The sequence below is a fragment of the Oncorhynchus nerka genome, linkage group LG15 (genome assembly GCF_034236695.1).
Source record: "Oncorhynchus nerka isolate Pitt River linkage group LG15, Oner_Uvic_2.0, whole genome shotgun sequence".
Classification (NCBI taxonomy): Eukaryota; Metazoa; Chordata; class Actinopteri; order Salmoniformes; family Salmonidae; genus Oncorhynchus; species Oncorhynchus nerka.
The window spans coordinates 12,706,324-12,718,350 of record NC_088410.1 but is presented as its reverse complement, the minus strand read 5'-3'; positions in this window follow the sequence as shown (position 1 = coordinate 12,718,350).

The following is a 12,027-nucleotide window of genomic DNA, read 5'->3' as shown; positions in this document are numbered from 1 at the left end:
TCCAGGACCTAGGGGGTTCTGCCCTGTTGTCTTTACTCTGCTCCTGTTCTCCAGGACCTAGGGGGTTCTGCCCTGTTGTCTTTACTCTGCTCCTGTTCTCCATGACCTAGGGGGTTCTGCCCTGTTGCCTTTACTCTGCTCCTGTTCTCCAGGACCTAGTAGTTCTGCCCTGTTGTCTTTACTCTGCTCCTGTTCTCCAGGACCTAGGGGGTTTCTGCCCTGTTGCCTTTACTCTGCTCCTGTTCTCCAGGACCTAGGGGGGTTTGCCCTGTTGTCTTTACTCTGCTCCTGTTCTCCAGGACCTAGGGGGTTCTGCCCTGTTGCCTTTACTCTGCTCCTGTTCTCCAGGACCTAGGGGGTTCTGCCCTGTTGTCTTTACTCTGCTCCTGTTTTCCAGGACCTAGGGGGTTCTGCCCTGTTGTCTTTACTCTGCTCCTGTTCTCCAGGACCTAGGGGTTCTGCCCTGTTGTCTTTACTCTGCTCCTGTTCTCCAGGACCTAGGGGGTTCTGCCCTGTTGTCTTTACTCTGCTCCTGTTTTCCAGGACCTAGGGGGTTCTGCCCTGTTGTCTTTACTCTGCTCCTGTTCTCCAGGACCTAGGGGGTTCTGCCCTGTTGTCTTTACTCTGCTCCTGTTCTCCAGGACCTAGGGGGTTCTGCCCTGTTGTCTTTACTCTGCTCCTGTTCTCCAGGACCTAGGGGGTTCTGCCCTGTTGCCTTTACTCTGCTCCTGTTCTCCAGGACCTAGGGGGTTCTGCCCTGTTGCCTTTACTCTGCTCCTGTTCTCCAGGACCTAGGGGGTTCTGCCCTGTTGTCTTTACTCTGCTCCTGTTCTCCATGACCTAGGGGGTTCTGCCCTGTTGTCTTTACTCTGCTCCTGTTCTCCAGGACCTAGGGGGTTCTGCCCTGTTGTCTTTACTCTGCTCCTGTTCTCCAGGACCTAGGGGGTTCTGCCCTGTTGTCTTTACTCTGCTCCTGTTTTCCAGGACCTAGGGGGTTCTGCCCTGTTGTCTTTACTCTGCTCCTGTTCTCCAGGACCTAGGGGGTTCTGCCCTGTTGTCTTTACTCTGCTCCTGTTCTCCAGGACCTAGGGGGTTCTGCCCTGTTGTCTTTACTCTGCTCCTGTTCTCCAGGACCTAGGGGGTTCTGCCCTGTTGCCTTTACTCTGCTCCTGTTCTCCAGGACCTAGGGGGTTCTGCCCTGTTGCCTTTACTCTGCTCCTGTTCTCCAGGACCTAGGGGGTTCTGCCCTGTTGTCTTTACTCTGCTCCTGTTCTCCATGACCTAGGGGGTTCTGCCCTGTTGTCTTTACTCTGCTCCTGTTCTCCAGGACCTAGGGGATTCTGCCCTGTTGTCTTTACTCTGCTCCTGTTTTCCAGGACCTAGGGGGTTCTGCCCTGTTGTCTTTACTCTGCTCCTGTTCTCCAGGACCCAGGGGGTTCTGCCCTGTTGTCTTTACTCTGCTCCTGTTCTCCAGGACCTAGGGGGTTCTGCCCTGTTGTCTTTACTCTGTTCCTGTTCTTCAGGACCTAGGGGGTTCTGCCCTGTTGTCTTTACTCTGCTCCTGTTCTCCAGGACCTAGGGGGTTCTGCCCTGTTGCCTTTACTCTGCTCCTGTTCTCCAGGACCTAGGGGGTTCTGCCCTGTTGTCTTTACTCTGCTCCTGTTCTCCATGACCTAGGGGGTTCTGCCCTGTTGCCTTTACTCTGCTCCTGTTCTCCAGGACCTAGGGGGTTTCTGCCCTGTTGTCTTTACTCTGCTCCTGTTCTCCAGGACCTAGGGGGTTTCTGCCTAACACCCAGACATGGATCCACCTGATGTCCTTCATTACCTACCACCCTCCAACTTTTCATTACATCAGCTACTGTTATTGTCATGTTGTCATTATCTGCTAAGAAAGAGCAAGAAAACGATCATACTGGGCACGTAATGTGAGCTGAACAGATTAGCTATAAAAACACTATCACTGCAAACACTCAGAACAAAGATGGCAGCAGCGCCTGGACGTTGCAGTTTCCCTCTTCGAGTCGGCAACCTGTTGAAAAACAGGCAGAATCTCTTATCCACACAATACTTCCCTCCTCTCTATTCCTCCCATCCACACAATACTTCCCTCCTCTCTATTCCTCTCATCTACACAATACTTCCCTCCTCTCTATTCCTCCCATACACACAATACTTCCCTCCTCTATATTCCTCCCATCCACACAATACTTCCCTCCTCTATATTCCTCCCATCCACACAATACTTCCCTCCTCTCTATTCCTCCCATCCACACAATACTTCCCTCCTCTCTATTCCTCCCATCCACACAATACTTCCCTCCTCTCTATTCCTCTCATCTACACAATACTTTCCTCCTCTCTATTCCTACCATCCACACAATACTTCCCTCCTCTCTATTCCTCCCATCCACACAATACTTCCCTCCTCTCTATTCCTCTCATCCACACAATACTTTCCTCCTCTCTATTCCTACCATCCACACAATACTTCCCTCCTCTCTATTCCTCCCATCCACACAATACTTCCCTCCTCTCTATTCCTCCCATCCACACAATACTTCCCTCCTCTCTATTCCTACCATCCACACAATACTTCCCTCCTCTCTATTCCTCCCATCCACACAATACTTCCCTCCTCCCTATTCCTCCCATCCACACAATACTTCCCTCCTCCCTATTCCTCCCATCCACACAATACTTCCCTCCTCTCTATTCCTCCCATCCACACAATACTTCCCTCCTCTCTATTCCTCCCATCCACACAATACTTCCCTCCTCTCTATTCCTCCCATCCACACAATACATCCCTCCTCTCTATTCCTCCCATCCACACAATACTTTCCTCCTCCCTATTCCTCCCATCCACACAATAATTCCCTCCTCTCTATTCCTCCCATCCACACAATACCTCCCTCCTCTCTATTCCTCCCATCCACACAATACTTCCCTCCTCTCTATTCCTCCCATCCACACAATACTTCCCTCCTCTCTATTCCTCCCATCCACACAATACTTCCCTCCTCTCTATTCCTCCCATCCACACAATACTTCCCTCCTCTCTATTCCTCCCATCCACACAATACATCCCTCCTCTCTATTCCTCCCATCCACACAATACTTCCCTCCTCCCATCCACACAATACTTCCCTCCTCTCTATTCCTCCCATCCACACAATACATCCCTCCTCTCTATTCCTCCCATCCACACAATACATCCCTCCTCTCTATTCCTCCCATCCACACAATACTTCCCTCCTCTCTATTCCTCCCATCCACACAATACTTCCCTCCTCTCTATTCCTCCCATCCACACAATACTTCCCTCCTCTCTATTCCTCCCATCCACACAATACTTCCCTCCTCTCTATTCCTCCCATCCACACAATACATCCCTCCTCCCTATTCCTCCCATCCACACAATACATCCCTCCTCTCTATTCCTCCCATCCACACAATACTTCCCTCCTCTCTATTCCTCCCATCCACACAATACTTCCCTCCTCTCTATTCCTCCCATCCACACAATACTTCCTTCCTCTCTATTCCTCCCATCCACACAATACATCCCTCCTCCCTATTCCTCCCATCCACACAATACATCCCTCCTCTCTATTCCTCCCATCCACACAATACTTCCCTCCTCTCTATTCCTCCCATCCACACAATACTTCCCTCCTCTCTATTCCTCCCATCCACACAATACATCCCTCCTCCCTATTCCTCCCATCCACACAATACATCCCTCCTCTCTATTCCTCCCATCCACACAATACTTCCCTCCTCTCTATTCCTCCCATCCACACAATACATCCCTCCTCCCTATTCCTCCCATCCACACAATACATCCCTCCTCTCTATTCCTCCCATCCACACAATACTTCCCTCCTCTTTATTCCTCCCATCCACACAATACATCCCTCCTCTCTATTCCTCCCATCCACACAATACTTCCCTCCTCTCTATTCCTCCCATCCACACAATACATCCCTCCTCTCTATTCCTCCCATCCACACAATACTTCCCTCCTCTCTATTCCTCCCATCCACACAATACTTCCCTCCTCTCTATTCCTCCCATCCACACAATGCTTCCCTCCTCTCTATTCCTCCCATCCACACAATACTTCCCTCGTCTCTATTCCTCCCATCCACACAATACTTCCCTCGTCTCTATTCCTCCCATCCACACAATACCTCCCTCCTCTCTATTCCTCCCATCCACACAATACTTCCCTCGTCTCTATTCCTCTCATCCACACAATACATCCCTCCTCCCATCCACACAATTCTCCCCTCGTCTCTATTCCTCCCATCCACACAATACATCCCTCCTCCCATCCACACAATACCTCCCTCCTCTCTATTCCTCCCATCCACACAATACTTCCCTCCTCTCTATTCCTCCCATCCACACAATACCTCCCTCCTCTCTATTCCTCCCATCCACACAATACTTCCCTCCTCTCTATTCCTCCCATCCACACAATACCTCCCTCCTCTCTATTCCTCCCATCCACACAATACTTCCCTCCTCTCTATTCCTCCCATCCACACAATACTTCCCTCCTCTCTATTCCTCCCATCCACACAATACTTCCCTCCTCTCTATTCCTCCCATCCACACAATACTTCCCTCGTCTCTATTCCTCCCATCCACACAATACATCCCTCCTCCCATCCACACAATACCTCCCTCCTCTCTATTCCTCCCATCCACACAATACTTCCTTCCTCTCTATTCCTCCCATCCACACAATACCTCCCTCCTCTCTATTCCTCCCATCCACACAATACCTCCCTCCTCTCTATTCCTCCCATCCACACAATACTTCCCTCGTCTCTATTCCTCCCATCCACACAATACATCCCTCCTCCCATCCACACAATACTTCCCTCGTCTCTATTCCTCCCATCCACACAATACATCCCTCCTCCCATCCACACAATAACTCCCTCCTCTCTATTCCTCCCATCCACACAATACTTCCCTCCTCTCTATTCCTCCCATCCACACAATACTTCCCTCCTCTCTATTCCTCCCATCCACACAATACTTCCCTCCTCTCTATTCCTCCCATCCACACAATACTTCCCTCGTCTCTATTCCTCCCATCCACACAATACATCCCTCCTCCCATCCACACAATACCTCCCTCCTCTCTATTCCTCCCATCCACACAATACTTCCCTCCTCTCTATTCCTCCCATCCACACAATACCTCCCTCCTCTCTATTCCTCCCATCCACACAATACCTCCCTCCTCTCTATTCCTCCCATCCACACAATACCTCCCTCCTCTCTATTCCTCCCATCCACACAATACTTCCCTCGTCTCTATTCCTCCCATCCACACAATACATCCCTCCTCCCATCCACACAATACTTCCCTCGTCTCTATTCCTCCCATCCACACAATACATCCCTCCTCCCATCCACACAATACCTCCCTCCTCTCTATTCCTCCCATCCACACAATACTTCCCTCCTCTCTATTCCTCCCATCCACACAATACTTCCCTCCTCTCTATTCCTCCCATCCACACAATACATCCCTCCTCTCTATTCCTCCCATCCACACAATACTTCCCTCCTCTCTATTCCTCCCATCCACACAATACATCCCTCCTCTCTATTCCTCCCATCCACACAATACATCCCTCCTCTCTATTCCTCCCATCCACACAATACTTCCCTCCTCCCTATTCCTCCCATCCACACAATACTTCCCTCCTCTCTATTCCTCCCATCCACACAATACATCCCTCCTCTCTATTCCTCCCATCCACACAATACCTCCCTCCTCTCTATTCCTCCCATCCACACAATACTTCCCTCCTCCCTATTCCTCCCATCCACACAATACTTCCCTCCTCTCTATTCCTCCCATCCACACAATACATCCCTCCTCTCTATTCCTCCCATCCACACAATACTTCCCTCGTCTCTATTCCACACACCAGATGTTTGTATTTCAGTCTATGATTTCCATGTGAGTGTATAAGAAAATCAGAAAGTAAATTGACACACATGTACCAAAAAAAGATCAATGGTTACGTATTAAAATCTAAAATATTGCTAGATTGGTTTTCACAGCTGTTTCATACGGTGTTCGTTATTGTAAATTGTGACGTATCCCTTGATGGTATTTGTTAGTTCAAGATGATTCATTGTATCATAAGACATGCAATATATATATTCAACCACAAGGGTGTGCTAATGAGCTATGGTTTTTTAAAATCATAATTAAGGTCTAAAATGATTTCAGTGTAGATAAGGGAATGCCTGTTTAAAATGAAAACATGCCAGCCAGACAAGCCAGAGTGTACATCACTGCATGTGATTCAAATGTATTTGCATGTGAATGGAGTGACATTTGCTCACTTTCTGATCTGTAAGGTAAGTAGCAATAATGTGTGTGTGGAGGGCACTGAAATTATATTATGTTTACCCTGATGCCTGTTAATTCATTTAAAAAGCAGAAGATGGTAAAATAACATTAATCACAATGGTTAGCCTATGCAAATGAATAGGAATACATTTAGCCTAACTGGTAATATGACGTGGGGGAAAGTCAGGATCCAAGTCAGGCTTTTGTTTGTCAATTTCAGATTAAATATAGGTCTTCATGTGTATCAAATCTGTAGACAATTGTGACTAAATGACAAACAGCGTTCAGAATGTTCAGGCTTCATCTGAAAACAGGCTGTTTTCGGTTCCGTTTAGTCTAAGGATATGCGTAAGGATGCAACTGCACTGAAATGAATAGCCTGATTCAATGGGATCCTTCTGAATAATACATGCTTTTATCTGTTAAGCTGTTTGGTCGATGCGTAGACCCATACTGATTCTAACTTCTTGGTATTTTGCATTAGGCATAGCTCTACATTGCAGAGCATTTAATAAACCAACCACATTTTCCTGTGATGTTTAGGCTGAGCAAGACCTTCGATAGGCTAGTAGACTGTGGAAATAATTGTGGAGTTTTATCATTGTTATAGCATAGAACGCTTTATAAAATCTGGACCGTTGCTTTTCATATGACTAAGCAAACAAGTGGTAGCATGTGCTTTTTGCACGTCTCTATAACAAGGCCTATATCCTCTCATACTCCCTCAATTCAAACCCTGCATTTAACCATAAAACATCTCCACATGAATATATAGATGAAGGATTGCATCTGTTAATCCAGTAAACTGGGAAATGGGGGGGAAACCAGATCAAATCATGACATCAGTGGTTTTCAGGTCAGAGAAAGATGTCAGAGATTCCGAGTTGGATGACAACAAAAATCTGAGCTCGTTTTCTTCAGAGTTCCCAGTTGTCTTGAACGCCCTGAAGTTGGAAGTCAGAGATTGCTGACTTGTGAGTTGTTTTGAATGCGCCACTAGAGACCTAGGCTACCTCCAATAAAGAAAATGAAAGGGGGATACCTAGTCAGTTGTGTGCCTTCCACATATCAAATCAAATTTTATGTCACATATACATGGTTAGCAGATGTTAATGCGAGTGTAGCGAAATGCTTGTGCTTCTAGTTCCGACAATGCAGTGTTTCCAACAAGTAATCTAGCTAACAATTCCAAAACTACTGTCTTATACACAGTGTAAGGGGATAAAGAATATGTACATAAAGATACCCCCTCTGAATCAGAGAGGTACGGGAGGCTGCCTTAATCGAAATCCACAGTCACCTGGGAAACAGTGCTTTGCTCAGGCAAAACAACAACCAAAAAGTTTATTGTCAGCTTTGGGATTTGATCCAGCAACATTTTGGAGACTGTCCCAACGCTCTGACCGTTAGGCTACCAAGATAACCTTGATTTTGTATTGATGTGAGAAATAGGTATATCTACACCGTAATGGTGGCTGCGATATCAACTAGCCTAATAATTTTTGCTTTGAGGTGATAGGCCTATTTTAACTAAATCGAGAAATGAAATAGATGAACTAAACAGCCACTTAAACTAACACCTAAAACATGTAGACATTTTTAAGGCGTTCATGGTAAGATCATTCATAATAAACTTACACACAAACTGACACGAGACACGTTACACCACGTGAACACTACGTCTACATGATGTGAACACTACGTCTACATGATGTGAACACTACGTCTACATGATGTGAACACTACGTCTACACGACGTGAACACTACGTCTACACGACGTGAACACTACGTCTACACGATGTGAACACTACGTCTACACGATGTGAACACTACGTCTACATGATGTGAACACTACATCTACATGATGTGAACACTACGTCTACATGACGTGAACACTACGTCTACATGACGTGAACACTACGTCTACATGATGTGAACACTACGTCTACATGATGTGTATGTGTCATGTGATGTGAACACTACGTCTACATGATGTGAACACTACGTCTACATGATGTGAACACTACATCTACATGATGTGAACACTACGTCTACATGATGTGTACGTGTCACGTGACATGAACACTACGTCTACATGACGTGAACACTACGTCTACATGATGTGAACACTACGTCTACATGACGTGAACACTACGTCTACATGACGTGAACACTACGTCTACATGATGTGAACACTACGTCTACATGATGTGTACGTGTCATGTGATGTGAACACTACGTCTACATGATGTGAACACTACGTCTACATGATGTGAACACTACGTCTACATGATGTGAACACTACGTCTACATGATGTGAACACTACGTCTACATGATGTGTACGTGTCATGTGACATGAACACTATGTCTACATGATGTGTACGTGTCATGAACACTACGTCTACATGATGTGTACGTGTCATGTGATGTGAACACTACGTCTACATGATGTGTACGTGTCATGTGATGTGAACACTACGTCTACATGATGTGTACGTGTCATGTGATGTGAACACTACGCCTACATGATGTGTACGTGTCATGAACACTACGTCTACATGATGTGTACGTGTCATGTGATGTGAACACTACGTCTACATGATGTGTACGTGTCATGTGATGTGAACACTACGTCTACATGATGTGAACACTACATGATGTGAACACTACGTCTACATGATGTGTACGTGTCATGTGATGTGAACACTACGTCTACATGATGTGTACGTGTCATGTGATGTGAACACTACGTCTACATGATGTGAACACTACGTCTACATGATGTGAACACTACGTCTACATGATGTGAACACTACGTCTACATGATGTGAACACTACGTCTACATGATGTGTACGTGTCATGTGACATGAACACTACGTCTACATGACGTGAACACTACGTCTACATGATGTGAACACTACGTCTACATGATGTGAACACTACGTCTACACGATGTGAACACTACGTCTACATGATGTGAACACTACGTCTACATGATGTGAACACTACGTCTACATGACGTGAACACTACGTCTACATGATGTGAACACTACGTCTACATGACGTGAACACTACGTCTACATGACGTGAACACTACGTCTACATGACGTGAACACTACGTCTACATGATGTGAACACTACGTCTACATGATGTGTACGTGTCATGTGACATGAACACTACGTCTACATGACGTGAACACTACGTCTACATGATGTGTACGTGTCATGTGATGTGAACACTACGTCTACATGATGTGAACACTACGTCTACATGATGTGAACACTACGTCTACATGATGTGAACACTACGTCTACATGATGTGTACGTGTCATGTGACATGAACACTACGTCTACATGATGTGTACGTGTCATGAACACTACGTCTACATGATGTGTACGTGTCATGAACACTACGTCTACATGATGTGTACGTGTCATGTGAACACTACGTCAACATGATGTGTACGTGTCATGTGATGTGAACACTACGTCTACATGGTGTGTACGTGTCATGTGATGTGAACACTACGTCTACATGATGTGTACGTGTCATGTGATGTGAACACTACGTCTACATGATGTGTACGTGTCATGTGATGTGAACACTACGTCTACATGATGTGTACGTGTCATGTGATGTGAACACTACGTCTACATGATGTGTACGTGTCATGTGATGTGAACACTACGTCTACATGATGTGTACGTGTCATGTGATGTGAACACTACGTCTACATGATGTGAACACTACGTCTACATGATGTGAACACTACGTCTACATGATGTGAACACTACGTCTACATGATGTGAACACTACGTCTACATGATGTGTACGTGTCATGTGACATGAACACTACGTCTACATGATGTGAACACTACGTCTACATGATGTGAACACTACGTCTACACGATGTGAACACTACGTCTACACGATGTGAACACTACGTCTACATGATGTGAACACTACGTCTACATGATGTGAACACTACGTCTACACGATGTGAACACTACGTCTACACGATGTGAACACTACGTCTGTGAACATGATGATGTGAACACTACGTCTACATGATGTGAACACTACGTCTACATGACGTGAACACTACGTCTACATGATGTGAACACTACGTCTACATGATGTGAACACTACGTCTACATGATGTGAACACTACGTCTACATGATGTGAACACTACGTCTACATGATGTGAACACTACGTCTACATGATGTGTACGTGTCATGTGACATGAACACTACGTCTACATGATGTGTACGTGTCATGAACACTACGTCTACATGATGTGTACGTGTCATGTGATGTGAACACTACGTCTACATGATGTGTACGTGTCATGTGATGTGAACACTACGTCTACATGGTGTGTACGTGTCATGTGATGTGAACACTACGTCTACATGATGTGTACGTGTCATGTGATGTGAACACTACGTCTACATGATGTGTACGTGTCATGTGATGTGAACACTACGTCTACATGATGTGTACGTGTCATGTGATGTGAACACTACGTCTACATGATGTGTACGTGTCATGTGATGTGAACACTACGTCTACATGATGTGTACGTGTCATGTGATGTGAACACTACGTCTACATGATGTGAACACTACGTCTACATGATGTGAACACTACGTCTACATGATGTGAACACTACGTCTACATGATGTGAACACTACGTCTACATGATGTGAACACTACGTCTACATGATGTGTACGTGTCATGTGATGTGAACACTACGTCTACATGACGTGAACACTACGTCTACATGATGTGAACACTACGTCTACATGATGTGAACACTACGTCTACATGATGTGAACACTACGTCTACATGATGTGAACACTACGTCTACACGATGTGAACACTACGTCTACACGATGTGAACACTACGTCTACATGATGTGAACACTACGTCTACATGATGTGTACGTGTCATGTGATGTGAACACTACGTCTACATGATGTGTACGTGTCATGTGATGTGAACACTACGTCTACATGATGTGTACGTGTCATGTGATGTGAACACTACGTCTACATGATGTGAACACTACGTCTACATGATGTGAACACTACGTCTACATGATGTGAACACTACGTCTACATGATGTGTACGTGTCATGTGACATGAACACTACGTCTACATGATGTGTACATGTCATGAACACTACGTCTACATGATGTGTACGTGTCATGTGATGTGAACACTACCTCTACATGATGTGTACGTGTCATGTGATGTGAACACTACGTCTAAATGGTGTGAACACTACGTCTACATGATGTGTACATGATGATGAACAACACATGACGTGTCATGTGATGTGAACACTACGTCTACATGATGTGTACGTGTCATGTGATGTGAACACTACGTCTACATGACGTGAACACTACGTCTACATGATGTGAACACTACGTCTACATGATGTGAACACTACGTCTACATGATGTGAACACTACGTCTACATGATGTGAACACTACGTCTACACGATGTGAACACTACGTCTACACGATGTGAACACTACGTCTACATGATGTGTACGTGTCATGTGATGTGAACACTACGTCTACATGATGTGTACGTGTCATGTGATGTGAACACTACG